Here is a 24,312-nt window from a genome sequence, read left to right on the forward strand (position 1 = left end):
TTTTCCAGACCCATATTGATCGTGGATAACCTCAATTCGTAGATTGTAGGTCACTAGTCCAACCCAACATCGTTGTCTCTGTTATTGCGAGGCGCCGTCAATTGCCGGCCAGCACTCAGAACCATAGAGGGAAATCAATGGATGAGAGAGGATCATTCATCTCTAAAATAGTTTCTTCAATTCAAAAACCCTGAAGGCCAAGTCGTCCGATGGATAGAAAAACTCGAATTATACAACTTCAAAAATGTTCATCAAAATTCGGAAGAAAATTACACAGTAACAGTCATCCGAGGAGCGACGAACTGCGAAACCCTTCAGCGAAGTGGCCAGGAGCCAATTACGTGTGGCGCTGGCGGACGGTAACACTGCTAGCGGTGAACTAGCGCCAGAGGTGTGGACCAGTGTTGAGGCCAGCCTGTCGGAAATAGTCTTTGAGAATCTCCTGGACACCAAAGGCAAACACACGGAATTCATCCCCTGCTTTGATTTCCCTCAGGTGATCCATAGGTTCCACGTTATGGCTTGCGAAGACCAATTCTCTAGAGACTTTCTCGTTCGTGCGTCGCTAAGACCTGCGACGCCTGGGAAGGCGTAAACCTCAATGTCATCCCTTATGACGAGATTCTTAGGAGACTGGTCGCTTGAATCTGGTTGCCGAAGATCCTCAAGGATAAGGCGAAGCTCGTCCAATCCCTGCGCCTTCAAAGCCCCAGAGTTGCCATCGACGACTGGGTTGTTATCAAGAAGGAGAAACCCCAGACAAACAGCCAAACTTCTCTACTCTGTATAAACGAAGAGTGCCTGGCACTGGAAAAAGTCGACTATAAAGTGCGTTTCGGAGTCAGGAACGCAAAGGTAAAAGTGTTCCGCTCAGCAAAACCGGATGACGGCCTAGATTCAATCGACGCCGCCAGCGAGCTGTTAGATGGGATGACGATCGACAGTCCGATGGGGACTGATGAACCCGGACGCAAGCAGATCATGCTGAGGGTAACGCAGATAAATCGACAACATTTGTCTTCCTCCTAGAGGAAGACATCGACATCGCAAGAGCCCTGGGTTGGAGTCGACGGAACCATCAAAGGGCTCCAAAGCAAATTTTTTAATTTATTCCACAGCATAGGAGGCGCTGATCAGGACAGACCTAGAGCATGTATTCTCGCGAGAAGAGTCTGCACGCTTTTCTGTGTCCGGACCTGAGTTCCAGCGACCTAGCTGTGGTCAAGCTGGAGCAGGCGGGGGCAGAGAACGTGTATATTTCCTCGGCTTACATGGCTCCGCCAGAAGAACTACCACATCTGACGAACACGTTAGCAACAAGCAAATTCCACAGATAGGCTGCGACGTCTATGCAAGGCATACGTTTTGAGGCAGCTCGAAAATCAACGAGAGAGGTGAGTCATTCTTTGATTTTATTATTACTTTAAACCTATCGGTATATAACAGAGGCAGTACACCAACCTTGCATTTCCTCAGCTTGGAGAACTATGACGGTTAGCAGGAGGTCCATGATGTTGCCCTAATAAACGACAATGGGATCCTTACGGTGGAGAACTGAAGAGTGTCTGACCAGAGATCCGTCTCGGATCACAGTTGGATACTTTTCAGTCAAGATCTCGCCGCAGAAGTCTCCAAACCCTTCAGAGACCTCAGGAGGATCGACTGGAGAAAGTTTGGCCAAATAATTAAGAATAAACTCTCCGGTGCGCAAATTGGTAAGATTGGCCCGACAGACGAACTGAAGTCAAAGGTCGGAGTTCTGGAAAAGCATTCGATACTCCCTTTAAAGTCTCGTGCTCTACAAAGTACAGTGAAAAGACACTGCCACCGTGGTGGAATGAAGACCTCTCCAGCCTCAGGAACCTGACCGGAGAAATCTTCAACACCTGCTACAGGCATAAATATTGGCACCCATAAAAGTAGTGCCTGAAGATTTACAAGTCGGCCATTAGGACCGTCAAGAGGCGGTCTTGGTTGCACTATTGACAGAACATCAAAAGTACCAGTAAATCCGCGAAACTCAGTAGGATTCTGTCCAAGGAACACAAGAGCCCATCCTGGACAGATTCTTCTAGTAAAACCTTAGAACTGCTGGTTCAAACGCACTTTCCCGCCAGCACGGAGGACTGTGAGTCAGAACCTTGCTTGAAGGGTTTGCAGTCACCCCAGCCGTGCGAGCCTTTCAAATCGGTGATTACCGAGAATAATATCGGCTGGGCTCTAAACAGCTTCTTCGCATATAAATCTCCAGGCCCAGATGGCACAATGTCAGTCATGCTGCAAAAGCAACAGGAAAGGATTGTCCCGTGGCTTGTTGAGATTGACCGGAGCTGCATCTCTTTACAATACGTACCACAGTGCTGGAGACGAACACGAGTGGGTCAACTGGCCAGCGATCCATTAAGAAAGTGAAGCAAGTAAGAAGAACTGCTCAATCTGCAGGGGAATTTCATGTAGCTGCAATTTCTTGGAGAGGGTGTGAACCCCCTAAAGAGGATGTGTAAACCTGCAGAAAGGTGGCTGCTTGGAAAAAGAGAGATAAGAGAAGGATACGACCGGAGGTTATCATCATCTCCAATCGTTGCCAAAGGGCCATATGCTAATATTCTGAAGAGAGTGGCCCCGAACTAACTACTCTGGGAGATAATGTTAGCCGTATTAGATGGTTTCAGAAAGCTCAAATAATCCAAGCATATAACGGCGAATAAATTCTTGAGTCAAACTGGAAAGTCCTTGGGGCAGGAACCATAAATAAGGGCTAGCAGACCAGAGATCTCTATAGTCTGCAAGTATGTAGATGATAACACCACGAAGGATGAGTTTCGTGAGGCTTTGGAAAGAGAGTTCGACTTCATTGGTAAAGACGCTACGGAAAGACTACGATGGGACATAAGCCGCCATCACCAATCTGCCATTGGAGCAGCACTCAAACTGTTGACAGCAAGTAGAGTTAAAATAGGCTGGGTTATGTGTCGCCTCAGAAAGCAGATGTCGCTGAAGCGGTGTTTTAGATGCCTTGGCTTCGGTCATATCGCGAAGGCATGTTCCAGTGTTGATGACAGATCAAAGCTACACCGGAAATGTGCAGCGGGCGGCCACATCAGCAAGAATTGTGGAGCAGACCCAAATTGCCTACTGTGCAAAGGGAGGGAAGGGGTGGACCATTGGGACATTGCAGGTACCAGCAGATGCCCACACTTCAGGAGAGCCCTTAATACAAGTCGTAGATAAGGTTGATGAAAAAAAAACCAACTACTGGTGGAACAACGAAATCGCAAAATTACAAGCCGCATGTTTCCGAGCAAGGAGGCTTTGCCAGAGACGCAAGGGAAAGCCTGGTGGCGACGGTCAAGAGGAGGTACTCAGGCAACTGCGTGGCCGCCTAAAAGAAGCCATTGGGAGGAGTAAAAAGAACTGCTTCAAACAGTTGTGTGACCATGCGGACATGAACCTTTGGGGCGAGGCCTGCAGAGTGATAATGAAAAGGCTGCGGAGCTCACTCCAGGTAAGCTGTCCGCGCCTTCTGAAACAGATTGTTGCCACTTTGTTCTCTCATCACGAAAATAGGGGAAGGCAAATGGTTGTCCAACCTAATGAGGGCACAATACCTCCAGTAACTGTGGCGAAATTGCGGGAAATATGTCGCAGCATTGGTGACAACAAGGGCTCAGGTTTGGATTACATCCCCAACCGAGCTTTGAAACTAGCAGTGAATATTAGGCCCAATTTTTTCGCCTACACCTTCGAGGCGTACCTAAAAGAAGGAGTATTCCCTGGCCAATGGAAAAAGAAAAGTTGGTGTTGCTTTCAAAATCTAGCAAGCCACCTGGAAATCCAGCATCGTAGCATAATATCCGCTTGCTGAATACAATAGGAAACATCATGGAGAGAGTCATCTACAACAGACTCCTACTCATCGGCGACGCCAGCTATGGTTTGTCGGAACGCCAGTTTGGTTTCCGGCGTGCCCGCTCTACGGTGGACGCAATGAGTGTGGTAGTAAACCAAGCAAAAGGCGCACTGATTTCTGACGACTGTTGTGCCGTGTTGGGGCTGGATGTCAAAAATGCATTCAACCCGGCCAACTGGAACAGAATTAAAGGGGCGTTCCCGGGTATTTAGCGAGTTTGGTGGAAAACTACCTCTCAGAGAGGACTCTCTAATAGGGGACAGATGAGGGCTCCAAAGAGAACATTGTCGAAATTTGCCGGAGCCGTATCTCTTGGATATACGTACCACAGTTTTAAAGACGGACACGAGTGGTTTTTGATATTGAAAGCGGGCAGTCACTGCTAGCAGTCCGCGAAGGACTTTCAACCAATCATCTTCACTTTTCATGTTGAAGACTCTAAAGCCCGTCCTCGACATCCACTTAAGGACGATTACGGAGAGAACGCCTTTTTCAAAACTGCCCTCCATGAGGTAATTGGCACGGTTGGGTGATCACTGCAGTGCAAGCATTAAGCATTGCTGGATGAAGAGGAAGCATTCAACAATGTTAATCCAAAAACCCTCAAAGAAGCCTTGGATACGCATTGGATAATAGTCACGCTAAAAACCAGGATGATCCTGTCTGATCTGGGAAGTAGCCACTTGAAAAGAGCTGCGAGCGGATACACGCCCCAGGATGACCCAACTCTCCAGTGCTTTGGTTGATATTCATGGACGAACTCATACGGATATTGGACAGGAACTGGGTGAAGGTGGTGGCGTATGTTGAAGACTTGATAATATTGATCCAAGGGATGCTTCCTTCCTGAACTAATGCTATTCACCACCCGGATTCCACCTCCCGCAGCTGAATGAACAAAGATAGGTTTTTTACTTCAATGTAAAGCACGTGGGTGTAACAGCGGATTCAAGCCAAACTGCGGATTTGGGAAGCCTGTATAGCCTTCTATGCCTGGAAGAGGACCTTTACAAAGAAATGGGGTCGCCGGCTGAGGATTATTCTATGGATATGCACAGTTGTTTTACGCCCCATCATTCCCTGCATTTCCGGCCATTGGGAATTAGACGGGAATCAGCGGGCTGCCTGACTGGTCAGACGGGGCTCCGGTCTTGGTAGTCCTTCGGCAGGTACGGTCTATGTTCCGCTGGCGACTGTCAAAAGTGGCATCTATTCGCATTACTTAGCAGCCGTGGAGTTCAGATAGCGAAGGCTCATTACCTGTGCCAAGTCAAGAAAGATTTGACACGCCTATAACCAAAGCCGATCGCGAGAGCTCTTGTGCCAGACTCGTACAAATGCATACAAGATTACGGCAGTGGGCACAGGGCGTGTGTGTGTGTGTGTGTATAGTGGGGGAGAAGCTACAGCTTCTGTACTCGCCACCCCCGACTAACGGAATATTCCGGATCTGTTAACGTATCGCGGGATTTCCGTTAGGGGATGTGATGCTATCCGTCGCAATTGGAAAACATTGCCACCAAAGATCTAATGCCTGATGCGTCCATAGGTGTGGCATTCACATAGGAAATGCTCCGTAGATTCCGCTTCCTCATTACAGGAGGGACACGTATCATCTTGAGTAATTCCTATTCTGAACATATGCCCAGCCAGTGAATTATGGCCTGTCAGAATGAGATAGAGATAGAGTTCAAACGGTTTCTGCATTCCTGGCCGATTTTCGAGATGATCAAAGGACTACTCAACGCCCTCAGTGCAGCTGTCACTGCAGATTGTGATGCGTCTGCCCTTCAACCGCTCGTCAATCACCAAGTTTGCCGCACTTAGGATCACATCAACTTCGGCTTGCATATTGTCCTAAAGGAAAAGCCCACTTCTCCGGCTCCCGAACCCTGTTCTGTTTTTGAGCCATCGCTGAAGAAGACTTCCGTATATCCCGCCACACATTCCTCTGGGATTTCCCAGTTGTCTCTATGCTTCAGGGTAACTTCATATGTATCTTCTACTAAACAGATGTATGGGGACACCAGAATCGGAAGGGATTGTAAGAACTGGATTCAGTACTACCAGTAACTCTTCCAGTGCTCGGTACCCCTCACATCCGTTGTTTTTCCATAAATGTAATTGAATTAGTCTGTGAGGTGTGCTCATTGCAGTGCGGGGGGGGGGGGCTGCAAATTGAGTAATGCCTGATGTCGTGCTCTGTGCTTCCACGCGGTTAACTTTTAAGATCTTTTCTTGAAATTTCCTGTTACCAAACTGAACTTCTGCGCCGGCAAAAGCAATCTCCTCGCCTGCGTCGAGTTGATCAGCCGGTCCTGATAATTACTACTTTTGCTGACCCCGACCTTGAACCCTAAAATTCAAAATCGCTGCAGCAGAAACAACAATGTCACCAAAGAGTCCACGAATTATTTGACCCGTCAATTTTCGCTTGCAATTGAGAAGGCTACCAACTGCTATTTTTTTTTAAAAAATAAGTAAGGTTCCACCCTTGAAATTGAGAGGAGTGGGAAGGCTAAGGGGTGTTAAAGTGAGAGAGAAAAGGGGGGATATTACAGATAATTTTATTTTGCATTGACTAGTCAGACTTGCCCCCACATTCCCGAGCCTAGCATAGCGGCATGCATGTCGACGGAATACTTCAATGCAGCTTTAAGATTTACGGGCGGGCATTCAAGGTCAATTTTGACATCTTCTTAAGGTTTTGAGATAGCCCTCCGCTCTGGATCGACCTCCGCTACTTAGGATAGGTTTTTGCCTATCGCCAATCACATTAAATCATTACAATCAGTGACATTGTCCATGCTGTCTTGACAAAGGACGTCGATTATTTCCGATGCTCAAACACCTCGGCTATGACATCTGTTTGCTCTCTCACTGGGTCATGGACCTTGACCAAATGGCTCTGGATTTGGAAGGAGAGGCAAAAAGACTTCGACCGAAATTAAACACCAATAAAATCACGGTTCTCTATCTGATGGGTCATCGCACTCACCCTCTCTGCATTAATGGGGAGAGCATAGAAGACTTTGGTCAACTTGTATATCTGAGAAGCGTGGTTTCTGCTGGCAGGGGCACCGAACTGGATGTTGACCGATGCATTAACAGCGCTAGATCCGCGTTTACAGCATTGTCTAAAATCTGGAAATGAAGCTATCTCAACCCCAAGATCAAGTTGAGGCTTTTCTCGGCTAGTGTTCTTTCGGTGTTTCAATATGGGAGTATCACATGGAAAATGACCCCCCTTTCACTCGAAAGCTCCAAGCCTTCGTCCAGACCTATCTGCGTCGTATCATCGGAGTATGCTGGCCTCATACTGTTACAGATGGAGAACTTAGTCGGCGCACAGGCCTGGCACTCGTTCGTGATATGATCAAAAGGTGGTAATGGTAGCGGATAAGCCATATATGAAGGAAGGGCGACCTTGGTGACTACACCATGCAGTGGAACCCTCTCTCTCGAGATATCCGACTAATGAGTCGTCCCAAGGGCACTTGGCACAGAAGAGTAGAGAAGGAGTGCGGGCGTCTCAGAAAGTCGTGCGGGGGGCCTGAAGGGCATTGGTGTAGTTGGTGCGCTAGACCCCACGAAGGGATAGATATGGTTTTGATTAGGACTTCAGCTTTGGACCTGCACCTCTCTGAACAACACTAGTTCACCACAAGTGCGACCCCTAAATTACTTTCGCTCTATTCCAATGGGGAATGGGAATGGATCCACGACAATGTAGTAATGAAGCTGGAAGACAGTCATAATAGTATTATTGATTGTACAAGGATATCATTCATTCAAATGGGCATGTATGGCACGTGCATCTGAAATTGAGCTTCGGAAATTGCTTGTAATCCCCGAATACAGGGCATCCTCCAAACTGGAGAATCCCAACATGGTACGTTGCTGCCAATCAAAAAGACAAGATATCAACATCAAACTAATTATTATGTTTATGTAGTCAACCTTAATATTATCTGCATCTAATTTACTGAACAATCTCTACTTTGAAGAGCCAGAACTAATTGCATCCCTTAGGGATTGTAATCATATGTAGACGGGGGATTGGGGATTAACTATATGCAAGGATGTGTATCAGCATCAATGTTACACTCGTCGCACCAAAACTTTAATAGACATGTTAAATTTGCATTAATAAAGTCATTTATATGAGTACAGACTCTGCAGCGTATGGAACACTTCGGCAACATGTCCTCCGCATGGCGCATCCTTGGGAAACTTCCCTACTAGGGATTTGTATGCCTAACTTTAAATAGTTGGTAATGAAAAGCAGCGTCGGCACTATAATAATTTCCTTACATTTTCATCGTCATCATTTCCATTGCCGTCGACGTCACCGTCATCGTTATAACCACAGCTTTTGACGTGAAAATGTCGCGAAGTATGATTTCTGAGTATTTGATTTTCTGGTAGAGGAAAAGGGGAGGAAAATGTTTGAAAGGTTTCCGGGCACTTCCTAATTTTGAGTGGATCTTAGGCAAGCATATATGACTATTGCTCAGCAAAAATTCGACCCCGTCAACCACATCCCCCCATTCCGACAGCTCCTAAAACAACTGATGAACACGCACCCCCAGACGATCTATTCTGGTTCCGAGAAATATCTTAGATATTTCCTGAGAATTTTCCCCAGAAAATCTGATATTTATCCCAGAGCTCACCTCCAGCTCCGCATTAATTTCGTAGTAACAAGTTCCACACGTTTTCACTTCTGCTGAGTATAAAGTTTAACATCAATTTCAATCACACTTAAACAGCTATTAGTTAGGCAGCCCTTAGCGCTACAGTGAATAAATCTAGCGGGGATGAGGAGGGGTGGGCCGGAGGCGGGCGGATTAGCGAAAGTCATCATCATCGAAAGTTGCCAAGAGTAAATTATTGCAAGAAACGAATAAACATTCCAATCTAACATTTTCCAACAATCTCGCTGATAGTTTTCGCATACTTAATTGATAGCGGAAAGTTATGCATTAGGGGGTGGCGGGGACGGGGGTGGACTTGGGCATAAATTTCCGCACGCTGTTTGTCCTGATTAATTAGTGTCGTCTGGCTAGGCTTGTTTTAATTAACTGAATTATTCATTTCGTTAGGGAGATACCATTTTTAGGAAATTTCCGTATTTTTTCCAATCAAAAGATAAACTCATTAACTTGGGAATCTATCTTTGGAAAATGGTGCCAAAAGCCATGGAAACTACCGCATTTGAACCCACACTTGGTTTACAATTTTAAAACCAACCCTCTCTTGAAGGGTGGATGAATTGCACATACATACACACACCAGGAAATATTAGGTTGGGGAAAAAGTAATGCCGTATTTTGTCAATAGATTTATAGACATTTAAACATATCTTGTGTTGTACTTATCGGATCGGGTCATACTCTACGGCGATTTAAAGGCGACAATCTGGGCTACAGGCAAAGGTCCCAGGGCGAAACATGGATTGGTACCCACGATGGAGCATAAAACCTGGGAAATGCCTCTTGAACCAACACCAACAGCTCTACTATCAAACCCTATCTCCACCTCCACGTGGTGACCGCTGGGAGCTCTTTCTTAACGAAAAGCTGCAGACGGAGGACGAAGGCGAGTCTCCCGCGCCTAAAAACGGGACAAATTGTACCAACTGGTCCTCCAGGTTGGGGGTTGGGTAGGGCTGACAACCCTACACGGAAAACAACTTGTCACGAAGCCACAACAGGAGCCTCGGACAGGACGGATTTTAAAACCACGGACCGGCAACGAACATGGAATAAAGATTTGCGCATTTTCTCATGGAACGTGCGCTCCCTGTACAGAGATGAAGCTGATAAGCAGCTAGCCGATACCCTGTCCCAATATAGCGCTGATGTAACAGCGTTACAGGAGATGCGTTGGACAGGGACCGGTTTTCTGGAGAAGAGACGCTACACCATATATTATAGTGGCCATCCAGTAAACCATATGCTCGAAGTAGGTTTCTTAGTCAGCCAAAAAATGAAACCTGCTGTTATCGGCTTTGAAAACATAAGCGAACGGCTATGCACTCTGCGCTTGCGAGGCAAGTTTAGAAATATAAGCCTCATAAACGTTCACGCCCCTACAGAGGAGACTGCAGAGTCGGAGAAGGATACCTTTTACGATGCAGTAGAACGAACCCTCGAAGCCTGACCCAGATATGATATCAAAATCATACTTGGGGATTTTAACAACCAAGTAGGGAAGGACCCCCTATTCAGGCGATACGTTGGCTCCCACAGCTTACACCAAAATACAAATGATAATGGAATGCGGATTATTCAATTAGCAGCATCACACGAAATGGTTGTTGGAAGTACCTGGTTTGCTCGGAAAGCGGTCCGCAAACATACATGGGCCTCTCCAGACGGGACCACTTTCAACCACATTGACCACGTGTTGATCGAACGCCGCCACCTCTCAGCTTTGATGAATGTCAGAACATATAGGGGGCCAATATAGACTTGGATCACTATCTCGTTGGCACGGTGTTCCAAACTCGAATTACGTCACCACCTACGATCCCCTCTGACAATCAGGTGAGAGTTAACACTGAAGCCATCCACAACACGGCCCTCCGCGACACCTATAAGAGAGAAATGGATGCGGTAATAACCGCAGTCAACAGAGGACCTGGAGATGAAGCATCAACAAATGATCTTCACAACCACCTGAAGAACGTTATCAAGGATACGGCCACAAACATACTTGGCCCCAGCCGCAAAAGGAGTCGGAATGGCTGGTTTGACGATGAATTTAAGCTAGCAACGGAAAGGAAGAATGCTGCATACCGAGTAATGTTGCATTCTCAAAGTACGCGGGCACGCGCAGAGACTTATCATGAACTCCGTCGAGCGGAGAAGCGACTTCACAGACGGAAAAAGGAACCCTGGGAGAACCAACAAGTCTGTGAACTAGAAAAGTACAGGGAGCAACCGCACCAGGCGCGCAAGTTTTACCAATAAGTCAGCAGGATGAAGCCTTATACACCTCGATGCTCATCCTGCCGAGACAAAGAGGGAAATCTGATTTTCGACAGAATGGGCATATTGGAGCGATGGGCTGAGTACTTTGATGAGCTACTGAACAACAAGAACATCGGCGAGTTGGAGGTCCCGCCAACTGAAGACGACGGACAAATTCTGCCACCACCAAGTTTAGGAGAAACAGTCCGTGCAATTCATCGGCTAAAAAATCATAAGTCGCCAGGAGCCGAATGGGTTAAATATGGAGGTGACCAATTACACCAAGCGGTTTATCAACTTGTGCTCAAGGTATGGGACAGCGAATCAATGCCTGACGATTGGCAACGAGGCATTATCTGTCTCATACATAAAAAGGGAGATATCACCCAGTGCAGCAATTATAGAGGTATCACGTTGCTGAGTAAGATATTCTCCGCTATCTTGCTAGGTCGGATAGCCCCATACGCCCAGAACATCATTGGTCAATACCAAAGAAGCTTCACTCTAGGCAAATCAGCAACAGATCAAATTCCCTCTTTGCGGCAAGCGATCGAAAAACTGTTGGAATATGGACAACCGTTGCACCATCTATTCATAGACTTTAAAGCCACCTATGAGAGCATAGCCAGGGTAAAACTGTACACGGCCATGAGAGAATTCGGTATGCCGACGAAATTAATAAGACTGACTAGACTGACCCTGACCAATGTGCGAGGCCAGATAAAAGCAGCAGGATCACTATCAAGACCATTCGACATCAACAACGGTCTACGACAAGGGGATGCCTTATCATGCGTCCTCTTTAACCTGGCCCTCGAGAAAGTGATCCGTGATGGTGATCTAAATGCAAGAGGTACGATCCTCTTCAAGTCCACCCCCTGACGATATCGACATCATGGGAAGAACCACCCGAGAGGTACAAACTGCCCTCATCCAGAGCGAGCAGACGCCGCGAGATCTTGGTCTGCACATCAATGAAGGCAAGACCAAATATATGTTGGCAACGTCAGCACCGAAGACGAACCAGCCAACAACATCAAAACGCACTGGCCAAACAGGAAGAATAAAGACAGGAGAATACAACTTCTAGACCGTTGATAATTTCTCCTATCTAGGATCGAGAATCACAACCGATAACAGCTACGATGATGGAATCCACGCACGGTTGTTGTCAGCCAACAGCTTACAACAACAGCAGGCGCGAAATAGCCGCCTTATCAGCCAGTGTGGCTGAGATGCGGGCGACGCTGGACGCTCAGCGTTCGGGCGCCAGCTCACTCGCGGTCTGCCACCCGAAAAGGACGATCAGGTAGCAGGTCGTCAGAACAGTCCACGAACCGAGGGATTTGCTGGTACCACCGCAGATTCGGCGATAAAGCCACCAAGTGTACAATCCCTTCCGCAAAAAACTAGGTCCGCGGGGGGTCCTGGCGACGGTCACCCAGAACGCAGCGCCACGTCGCCTAACAATTTCCGACTCTCTCAGCAGGCGTAACTACCTCATCGATACTGGTGCGGAGGTTTCGGTTCTTCCCGTACCTCGGCAACATCAACTATTTCCACAACCGCTCAAACTGGTGGCAGCAAATTCCCCCCGCATAAACACATACGGGTATAGGCAAGTGGACGTGAGTCTTGGCTTGCGTAGGACGTTTTCGTGGCGTTTCATCCTGGCGGATGTCAGCTTCCCCATATTAAGCGCAGACTTCCTGTGTCACTATGGATTGCTGGTGGACTTGCAAAATAAGTCCCTTATAGACCCCACGACCAACCTTAATTCGTCGGGACAAATGGTATCTCACCCAGGCAATAATCTTTCCGTTCTTTTAGAAGACATTACCGACTCTCGTGTTCGGGCACTTCTCCAAAAGTTCAGCCAGATTACTACCGAGTGTAGTCTCTCCAAACTAGAGAAGCACAATGTGCAACACCACATGATCACTACTGGTTCCCCGATCTTCTCGAAGGTGCGCCCTCTACCATCCCAGAAACTGGCTATTGCACGGAAAGAGTTTGAACAACTCGTTCAACAGGGTATCTGCAGGCCCTCAAACAGCTGTTGGTCTTCCCCACTGCATATGGTCCCTAAGCCAAACGGCGAATGGCGCCCATGTGGGGACTACAGAAGGCTAAATGCACAGACTGTTCCTGACCGATATCCAATTCCACTCATCCACGACTTTGCGCATCACCTCGCGAATTGCCGCACCTTTTCGACCTTGGACTTAGCCAAGACTTATCACTAAATCCCAGTAGCTCCTGAAGACATTCCAAAGACGGCAATATGTACACCCTTTGGACTCTTCGAGTTCACCCGAATGACTTTCGGATTGCGCAATGCGGCGACAAACCTTTCAAAGGTTCATTCACTCAGCCCTGCGAAACCTTGATTTCTGTTTCGTATATTTGGATGATGTTTTGGTCGCTTCTTCCACTGAGTCTGAGCACTTAGCCCATTTCGAGGGCATTTTTCAACGTCTCCTTGAGACCGGTTTAGTCCTAAACGTTGAGAAATGCAAATTTCTCCAAAAACAGGCGAGATTCCTGGGCCATTTCATTTCCCCTGAAGGAATACAGCCCGACCCAGACAAGGTGCAAGCGATAACAAGCTTCCCGCGTCCAAAGACAGTGAAGGAGTTGAGGAGGTTCTTGGGCATGCTAAACTTCTACCGTTGTTTCCTGCCCAAGGCCGCCCATCACCAGTCCGTTTTGAACGCGTACTTGTCTGGCCCCAAAACTAAGGACACACGAGAGATCGTGTGGTCTGAAGAGGCTATCCTCGCGTTGGAAAAATCCCGTCAACAACTGACCGACGCTACACTCTTCCCTAGAAGGCAGGCCGTTCTCAGTGTTCACGACTAAAACTTTATTAATTTTAATGAATGAGTTTAAATTAATTAAAAACTGCACCGCGTGATAACCGACTATCCAAACGTTAGAGGCAGAAGAGAACGATCTCCCTTCATGTGTTTCTTTCTGCCCCCTAACTCATGGCACACTTTCCTCGCTAGTCCTCCACTCCCGTGGCGAGCTCTACAAAGTGGAAAGTTCCGCGCCATTTATTTGTTCGCATTCGCAACATTCGAAATAAATTTCGAATGCTGCGAATCCTGCCTCGCCACTGTACAAGACTATGATCTTGTCAGTCGTCATGTATTCCTCGGGAACTTGAGTTCTTAACATGAAAAACTGCGAACTCTTCGCCGTGTTCGAGAGAAGAATCCTCCGAAGAATGTTTGGCCCCCTACATGAGGATGGCCGATTCCGTAGCCTACACAATGACGAAATCTATAAGCGATACCATGACCGTCCCGTTGTGGATAAAATCCGGCTCAATTGGTTACGGTGGGCGGGTCACTTAATCCGTATGGGTGAGAATGATCCCATCCGGAAAGTCTATAAGGGCAATATCTATGGTAGAAAAAGAAGACGAGGCAGACCCTGCCTAGGATGGAGCGATGGCGTAGGCCAAGACACCAGACAGTTTTTAGGGATATCGAATTGGTGGACCTCGGCGCGAAACCAGGAGTTCCTTATTAAGGCATACCTAGACCGGATACCGGTTGTTGCGCCGTTGATGATGATGAATCTGGGCTACAGGTGTCTCTTTAACAGTTTCATGATCATACGTTTCAGTCTCAAGTCGATTTCGTTCTGGTGTAGTGCCCCGCACTGTTAGGCCAATCGTCGTAGAAACCGATAAAATCGTCGAAATCATCCAAGTAGATCGGTATGTGAGCATTCGCTCGATTGGCCAGGAATTGGGTAAGGACCATAAAACCGTTTGAAACCATTTGCAGAAGATTGGATTCCGAAAAAAGCTGGATGTTTGGGTGCCACACGAGTTGACGGGAAAAAATCTCTTGAGTCGAATCAACGCCTGTGATGCACTGTTGAAACGGAACGAATTCGACCCATTTTCGAAGTGGATGGTGACTAGATGACGTACGAAAATATCAGGCGAAAAAGATCCTGGTCAAAGCGCGAGGAGCCTTCCCAAACCATCGCCAAGCCCGGATTGACGGCCAGGAAGGTTTTGCTCTGTGTTTGCTGAGATTGGAAGGGAGTCATCCACTATGAGCTACTCAACTATGGCCAGACCCTCAATTCGGTATTCCACTGTGAGCAATTTGGCCGTTTGAAGCAGGCGATTGACCAGAAGCGGCCAGGATTGGTCAATAGGAATGTGTTCTGTTCCACCAGGCCAACGCTCGGCCTCATACATCTTTGATGACCCGCCAGAAGCTGCGGGAGCTCGGATGGGATGTCCTATGGCACCTACTGTATAGTCCGGACCAGGCACCAAGTGATTACCATCTCTTCCGGTCCTTGCAAAATGCTCTTGGTGCTTGCTACTAAGTTGGCCCCAAAGAGGCTTGCGAAAAGTGGCTGTCTGAGTTTTTTGCAAATAAGGAGGGGGGATAATGAAGTTGCCTTCTGAATGGCAACAAGTTTGCGAACAAAACGGCGCATATTTGACTTAAATCGGATAATTCTAAGTATCTAAAATAAAGCGTTAAAATTCGATCACCAATTGCGACATTACTTTTTCCCCCAACCAATATATCGAAACGGAAATTCGTAATGCTTTCGCAATTAAGTCATGTTCCAAGTAATTGTGTGGTGAGTTTTCCTTAAGAAGCTTTCAACGAAATTTTCCAAAGAAATTTCCCTTCCAGCTGCCGGGATTGCGGCAAAGAGAATAAACCAACACATTATGGGAGTATTTGAAAATGCAAGTCAGTATTAAAGTTGGTGAGGGAAACGTTGAATATTTCAAGTGAAGTAAAAACGAAGATTTAATTAACGCTTTCAGTGCTATTTTACGTGATATGGAAGTTTTGATTGAATTGATTCAGGGAGGAGACGAAAACATGGAGAGGGAGTTGGTTTTCCGAAGTTGGCAGAGTTCGTGAAAGGGGATATGTATTTGCGTTTCAGATAACATTCTCTACCAAAAAATCAATACTAACTTTGCCCATGGTTTCGGTTGTTGGCCGATCCATCAAATATTTCCTTTCCAAATTTTGCCAATGGAATATATTGAAATTTAATAGATTCTGTCAGATTATGTTATTAAAACGGAACTGGGAATATCGTAGAGAAGGATTCGATTGCCCTAGGGGTAGGAACCCTTTGCCCTCCCTTGGATACAGAAAAGACGTATCGTTTCACGAGGGTCATCAAATTGTTGGATAATTTGATAGGGTTTTAAACTCAGATCCTTCGTATTCCATAAATGAATTGTTTCAAACCCATTTGACTTGCCCACTAGCCCCAAGTTTTGATAGATATCCTGAAAGTGGATTGGGGGGTGGAAACTGACATTGCAATGCAAATCGTGATCGGAAAAATTGAACGAATCTGAAGAAATAGAAGGGTGAGTTAAGAAAATTAAGGTACGCTCTGGGATTGTTTGCGATCCTTAACTGGTCCTTCATAACAGACGCTCCCGAAGAGCCCAAACATATAGTCCTAACCCCTAGGCCGCGCTGGGGGCACTTCGGGGGGTGGTGGTGTCGCAGCTGACACCGTCGTAAATTCAGTGATGAATCTGATAACGACGGCGTGTGAGGCTTCCATGCCCCGGAGAGGCTCCAGGCGCGACAAGCCTTCTATGTACTGGTGGACGGCAGAAATTGCCGACCTACGGAAGGTGTGTCATAAGCTCCGCCGTTTGGTACAACGTTTGTACGCCAACGAGGAGCCATGTGCCATAAAGGCAATATAGATCAGCAAAAAGGAGACTCCGCAGCGCTATAAATAAAAGCAAAGCTCGCGGCTGGCAAAATCTTGTTAATGAGGTGAATGATGACCCGTGGGGACTTGGCTATAAACTTGTCACTCGGAAAATCGGGGCTCTGCGGAAGCCCTGCATATTGAGCACCGACCAGATGGACCGCATTGTGCGGGCATTGTTCCCCAGACACCCTGTACAGGTTGATGTAAATAGCATGGAAAGCGTCGTGGATTGCTCCCTTTTGACAATGGGAGAACTCGAAGAAGCGGTTCTCACTATGAAAAACAGGAAGGCGCCAGGTCCTGATGGCATCCCGGCAGAAGTTTACAAACTGGTGTTCTGCCAACGGCCAGAATTGCTGCTCAAAGCGTTCAACACGTGCTTGAAGGAGAGCATTTTTCCTTGTCGCTGGAAAGTGGCCAGACTCGCGTTGATCAGTAAGGGTAATGGAGACCCGGAGCTCCCGTCTGCATACCGACCGCTGTGTATGCTTGACACGGCCGGAAAAGTGCTCAAGAAGCTCATCAGGGGAAGACTCGCTGAAGCGATCCGTGTTGCCGGGGACTTATCCGCAAGGCAGTTCGGATTTAGAACAGGGAAATCTACAGCGGATGCTGTTATGGGGGTCGTAGATGCGTTTAATCGAGCCAGGGCACACAGCCGCCGATCTAGACGGATAGCGCTCCTCATAACGCTTGATGTCAGAAATGCCTTCAATTCCGTAAGATGGACAGATATGCTAGGCACACTAGAGAACTCCTTTCACGTACCAAGCTATCTCTTGCGGATATTGAGGGATTATCTGAAACACCGCTTCCTGCTCTATGAGACGCTAGAGGGCCAGAGGAGGATGGAAATCACGTCGGGAGTAGCGCAGGGATCCATCCTAGGGCCGGACCTCTGGAACGCTTCCTACGATAGTCTGCTGAGACTCGATATGCCCGAAGAGTCGCGCCTGGTCGGTTATGCAGACGACGTTGCGGCACTTGTTGCCGGACGCACTGTTGAACAGGCGCAAAGCAGGCTTGGCATATTGATGCGACGGGTAAGCGGATGGATGACTGCTCACGGTTTCAACCTTGAGCTGGAAAAAACCGAAGTAGTCATCCTGACCAGAAGAAGAATCCCGACCTTGCGGCCCATGTCGATCGACGAGGTGACTATAGAGTCAAAACCAGCGATTAAATACCTTGGTTTAATGCTCGACTCGAAGATGAGCTTCTTCAAGCAAATCAAAGCAGCCACGGTCAGGGCTGAAGCTGGAGTCGCGGCCTTGAGTCGGCTAATGGCGAATGTCGGCGGCCCTATATCAACTACGAGACGTCTCCTCATGGGAGCAACGCAGTCCGTCCTTCTCTATGGTGCGGAGGTATGGGGTGATGCCCTTGACAAGGAGGTGCATCGTAAACGCCTCGCTCAAGTACAGAGGCGGGGAGCTTTGCGAGTGGCTTCTGCTTATCGCACCGACTCCGAACCGGCTGTGATGGTGATTGCGAGTCCATTCCTTGCCAAGGAGCGCAAAGCTATCTATCGCCGTAAGGGCGAGAACTTAAGAGAAGTGGTTGCCCGTGAAGAACGTCAACGCACCCTTAGCGAGTGGCAACTTTCCTGGTAAAATGAGCCAGGGGCAGGTGGACTGCGCAGCTCATCGACAAATTAGACCCATGGTTGAACAGAAAGCACGGTGAGATTGATTACTTCCTTACCCAACTTCTAAGTGGGAATGGAGGTTTTCAGTCTTACCTGCACAGGGTTGGGAAGGCGCGATCTCCTGATTGTGTGTTCTGCAATAGAGTGGCGGATGACGCTGAACACACCTTTTTCTCTTGCGAGAGGTGGGACGGCCTCCACCAGCAGCTTTATGCAGACACAGGGGAGATCTCTCCAGACAACATTGTCAGAGAGATGCTGAAGAGCGCTGGTAGCTGAAATCGTATTGTGCATTATGTTCGGGGTCTTCTTACTACGAAGAAGATTGAACTCGACCGGCAGAGGGATTGGACGGTAAGGGGTTCCCTGAACTAACAACAACTCCCTTCCTCCCCTCCCCTCCCGTTGGTGAAAGGAATTCCCTGACTTGAAGGCTCCCAAAGCCGGGAGAGCGGGAGGGCTAGCCCGAAGTAATGTGTCAAACGGTTCCAGGCTAGTTCTCTGATGACAGGGAGGTGTTTAGTTGGTAGTCCGCCAGCGTGCTGTTGCGGGAGTCCAACACGCATTCACCTACCCTACTCCCAAAAAACAAAAAAAAAAAACCCTAGGTTGCACCGACCGATATACGTTAGAACTTATTAAGAGCCCACTGAGCCATCGACCGTCCTCTCCCTTTTTCAATAGGGTGAAGTGAACTTGGCTATTGTTGTGGAACCAGCCCCTTCATGACTCTAATAGCGATAATGTGTACCTAAGTCGGAAGGGAGGCAAGCGTTAATCCCTCCTTGAACTCTAGGATTAGTTAAGCGTACATCAGGGATCAGGACACTGCAGTAGAGACATTGTCCCCCTAAGGTGACGGGGAGGAAGACGCAACCCTGTCGGTCGAAACAAAACCAAGTGGCCGAAGAGAGCTTTCAAGTGGTGGCACCGCGAAACGCTGTACCCATTTTGACTTACTAGTCGTGATGCAGTGGACGAATGTTCCAACGCTTGATTAAGGATCAGACCCAGCTCTGAATGGAAGCTCATCTGAAGTGCCTTGGTTCCCGAAACTTTACTAGGGGTCTATTGGTTCCAAGGAATCGGGATAGCCTAGTTCATGTGCTTTCAACTCGGCTGTAGTAGTTGGCCCGCTAGTGGGAGTTGGATTCGGGTTGTGCCTGACGTCCAAGCGGATAAGAGACTTTCGACTCTCAAACGTGAAGTTGCGTTTGCAACTCACGTGCCGTACTCCTTACTTCGGAAGGGATTTAGATAGGTTTTGCATTCATCAGTATGATGAGCCATATAGACTGGTACATTGTCTTAAGGCGATCGTGGGTGGGGTTAGATCTAACCGATAAGTAAAACCACAAGGACGTAATTTCACCTTCAACCATATGTGAGAGAGTACACGACTAACCACGAAGAGAGTCTCTGAACTGCCATCTTTTTAAAAGTGTCTTCTCTTGCTTCCAGTTGAGGACCATCATTTTATTATCGGCTTTCCTGAAGCGAGTATTAAGAAGGTTCGACTCAACTACGAACTTGGGATCGTTATGTTACAAATCTCAGCTCCCAAGGCCAGTGAAAGGGGCATAAAGTCCACTGCATCTTCATCTGAAGCATAGATAAGGTGTAATATATGGTGGTCAATGTACTAATCAGTTACAAGGCCTCTATAAACCACACACAGAAACATGGCTTTCTTCCGGAGAAATCTGGAGCTTGAAATTCCCAATTGCTACCCTGTTGTAAGCCAATACAAGTGCTAGTCCCCTTCTGCATAGAAGTTTGAAAAGGCCTCCAGGCAATCTTGATTGGTTGAAATCTCCACAAAGGAAGAAATGGAGGGAAGGGAATCTGACGATAATGAGTTCAGACAAACTGTCAAACAATTCTTCATACAGGTGAGAAGGGCTAGCACAGGGGACATATACACAAGAAACAATGAACGGGAGGAAGTTGGGCGGGGAGACACGAAGAGCAACACAATCAAAATTAAAGCCAGAGGAGGAGAAGACGAGTTCAGCGGGGAGTGAATCTTTTATAGCAATTAGGACTCTACCGCCAGTGGACTTACGAGAAGCATCCCGGTCCTTGTCACAACGGAAAGTGGAGTACCCTTCGGGGAGCTCGGAGTATAATATGGCATCGTCTAGCCAGGTTTCGGAGATACAGATGGCATGGGGTTGTTGAGCCAGCGCGGATAAATTGAAGGCCCCCAGCTTGGTTCATAAACCCCTGACGTTTTGATAAAACAGACGGGCAGTGAACATGGATCCAGTTATATAGCTCGGCGAGGCAGGCGGGTTGCCCTGAAATTTACCCGCGAATTGGGGCGCTTATATGGCTTGATGAATACACTTGGATAAGTAACCTTGAAAGATGCAATCACCCGATCGGTGTTGTCGTCTTTTGTGAATTTAATGCAGGACAGAGGAGAGAGTAAACCAACTTTGCTCCTTATATACTCTAGAACATCGTCCGTAGAAGTTGTGAACGCTAGCCTGGAGATGAAGAACTGTTTAGGTGGGGACGCCACCTTTAACTTGGGGCCACTGGTATGGATGGATGAAGTGCCTGGATATATGGCGGTAGCGGGAGGTGGAGCTTCGTTGGCGACAGGAACGATGTCAGAAAGTGGGGCGGCTGTGTTCCGATTCAAAACTTGCTGAGGAGGCTGCGGATATTGTCCCGTCGTAGACGCGATGGAGCGAGACAGGATCGGAGGCTCGGTGGACCGTAACTCGTCGCATGGGGGCCGCTGGATTAGGGGTGTAGAGCCAGTGGAAGCAACCCTGATGTAGGAGGGCATTGCAGGCGAATTCAACACAGAATGAGAGGCCTGGTGCATAGACTCCTGAGATGATATTGAGGCTACATTGTTATGCACAGTAGAAAGCGCCTTTTCGGAAGTCACAGTCTAACGGATTCCTGAGCCGTCGGGAACACGCAGATGACGACGTCGATCGCTGCATTTTTGGCACTGCACCAGTGTTGCGGTTCACGTTTTCGGCGGAATTTAGTGATTGGGCTGAATCGGGGGGCTTGGTATGGTCGTCCTTGGCAGAAGGAGATGTAGACACAGCTGGAGGTACAGTAGATACAGTAGAAGCCGCCGGTAGAGGGAGTCCATTTGCCTTCGGTACCAAAGCGGAAGTCTCAACGGCGCGCTGAATGGCGGCCAAGGTCGAGGACTATTTATTGAGCAACTGTATTGCATCAGACAGCGTGGAGTCATGGCAAGTGTTGCAGCGATAAGATATGTTTTTAGCGAACTTTGCTCGAATCTCTAAGAATACTGCAGGAATACCTAGACATTTGATGTGGTAAGATTTCCCACAGTAACCGTCGCAATCGAGGAACTTAGAGCGCGCGGATTCAGGCTCGTTACACTGTGCGCATCGGATGTCGTAAATTGGAGGTGACGCCATTATTCAATAAAATAAAATATAAAATAATTGCCTACAAAGATGAACTATAGACTAGGATACGATCAACTCCATGGTAGCATCTATCCAGAGCCAACTGCGAAAGGCAGAGGAGCCTAGAAAAGCGTAGTTACGTACGCCGCGTAGTGGCGAAAGGGGACCAAGCTCAAATGAGCTGACTCCGCCCAGTAGTGTAATACCATATGGTAGTTCCACGGAGCCTGGGGGAGTTTGGGGGTGGAATCCCTCACGCGTGTTCAGACTAGCGTCTTTTGAAGGTTTCTAAAAAAAAAGAAAGACAGGCGGACAGACAGACAGACAATAAACCAATTTTAACAAGGTTTTGTTCTACAAAAAAAAAACTTAAAAAGGGGCGACGAATGCATTCCTGGCTATGCCAAACAAAGGAACCCACTTTCGCAAAATGATCGGCGACATCTGAAATTACATGGTGCAGAAAGGGAGGAAGAGTGCAAGCTTCTCGGAAAGGCCTAGGGAGAGATAAAGCGCAAGATCATTATTACCAAGAGCATAATATTCTGTCCCTTTTTGGCGCAATTACTTCGTTGGAACTTGGGGCAACAATCCCATAATCTTAGTGCTTCCCCTAAATTACACAATTAGAAAGTTAACACCGTGATCTGCAAGCTATTTCGCACTATCTCATAGAGGATTTCCTCTCTAACAACAAATCCACATTAGACTGCTTGTGGAAATGATGATCACACCTTGTGCCTCGGGCGCCTAATGAATAATTCCATCTACCCCCACACTTAATGGTAGAATGAAGTCGTATCTTAAAGGATACAAAAATATCTAATGCAATTTTTTTTCAATTTCGTGGGCACAAATGTTTGTTTGTCTTGACTATGGATTTATGGTGATGTTATAAATACACGAAGATGATTGTTTCCATTTCCTTTATTCCAACCTGCATAATCTCATTTAAATCGAGGAAAATCGCTTCCTGCCTCCCCCTCCCTCTGATCGCGTTGGGTACTTGAAGCTAAAGAAAACCAGATTCCATCTTGTTTCTTTGCAAATAGCAGACGATTAACTCCTGAACTATGTTTTATTCTTTGAAATTGATTTTAATTTTCCGAATCAAAATCTGTGATAAAATGGAAAATTAACTGATCGACATGTGTTCAATTTCCCTCCCTCTTGTTATCACACTTTTTATAGACTGTTTGTTTGGATTACCTTATGGCCTCTTTGAAGCGCGCTGCGGGCCGACTTGTAGATTACGACGAAATGATTTTCAGATCAAGGTTACGACGTCATATAATTTTCACTAGTGACGTAACATGACCGTGTTGGAGCTGATCAGTTCGAAGGACATTGGAATGTTCTTTTGTATCTGGTTAGGATTTCGTTCGCACTAATTTTAAATGTTCTCTAGGTAATTAAATTAATTTTAGCTTATCCATTCGAAATGTACAACACGCCGGTATTTTTGACGTTTTTTTTTTAAAAAAAAAAGAGAAAATCACGGAAAATATTCAGAATACAGCGGAGCACTTTTCACATCATTAAGAAGTGCTAACAACCTCGCAGCCACACATAAAGGCTCGTCTTCCAAAAATAACAAATTATGTCACATTTCATTTAAAAGATCTTTGGAAAAAATTAACCAAAAACTAAAAGCAACACAAAAGATACAAGATAGATGTTATCACCTAGGCGACGCTTTTATGAAACACCCACAAATCATGCTGCATGTGTCACATAAGTTTCGTTCATCGGCAACTGTTTAGTATTCTCATCTTTTTCCATACTTTTCACTTACATCAACAATATCTAAAAACACTGGAGGATTCTGTGAATTTAATCTAAACTTTCCGGGCACTTTCCTGCAGGGCATTCACTAAGCATTTTCCGAACGGTTCACTTGAAGCAGTTTACAAACTATGGCCAAGTTTTGTAAACATTGTCTTCGATAAATTCGCGATTGACTCTATGAGTTACAGTCGATAAAAGGAAACATCCGAAACCTGCATTTCACTCGATAAGATACTACATAACGTCGGGAAATTGGCAAAACTTTTCTCATCTAGTTGAAAACCACACAATTTATCTACATACATATGTATTGTATGGTCCGGAAAAAGCCACTTAACCGCTTCGTGCAACGCTATGTAAAGTGTTTCGACGTATGTAAAACGTTGGAAAAATTCTAATCAAATGAAAATTCTCCGAGTTTCGGGCCGACGAGATTTCAGAAATGAACTTCCAACAAGATCGAGATGAAATTTATATTTAGAAAATGTACAATTTTCAGTCCATTGTACTTGGTTTCGGGGCAGAAAGCCAGCCGGCGATAGGGTACTTTTTACGAATACATATATGCAAAACAACAGAAAGCCCAGCTATACGCCGCAGACTCAGTGTGTGCATGGAAAATTGGTGGAAAGCTCATTTGGCATGTTGTACAAAATAATTCATGCCGGGAAACCCGCCTTACCTGATCGCTGATCTGCTTGGATTCGAGATATAAATCTTGATTTTATGGCCGTCTAGCGATATTGCCTATTACAGTGGAGCGACTTCGTCCTCGCGGTGGACTATAATGGAAAATTGGGAAATTCACTCTAGTTTACTACTTGTAGCTTTTCTCTC

The 24,312-nt window shown here is 46.8% G+C and overlaps 1 protein-coding gene across 3 annotated transcripts in view; it reads right to left on the reverse strand.

Annotated features, from left to right (window-relative positions):
* Positions 1-23,885, reverse strand: part of LOC119656073 (potassium channel subfamily K member 15) — a 168,359-nt gene extending 144,474 nt beyond the window's left edge. Inside the window, exon 1 of one of the 3 annotated variants that reach the window (XM_038062354.1) lies at positions 23,483-23,885. The gene's annotated coding sequence lies outside the window, so the exon portion shown is untranslated. Of the gene's footprint in view, positions 1-22,896 lie in introns of all 3 variants that reach the window. The other 2 variants (XM_038062355.1, XM_038062353.1) reach the window with 2 other exon arrangements.
* Positions 23,886-24,312: the final 427 nt, after the last annotated feature.

The sequence above is a fragment of the Hermetia illucens genome, chromosome 4 (assembly GCF_905115235.1).
Source record: "Hermetia illucens chromosome 4, iHerIll2.2.curated.20191125, whole genome shotgun sequence".
Classification (NCBI taxonomy): domain Eukaryota; kingdom Metazoa; phylum Arthropoda; class Insecta; order Diptera; family Stratiomyidae; genus Hermetia; species Hermetia illucens.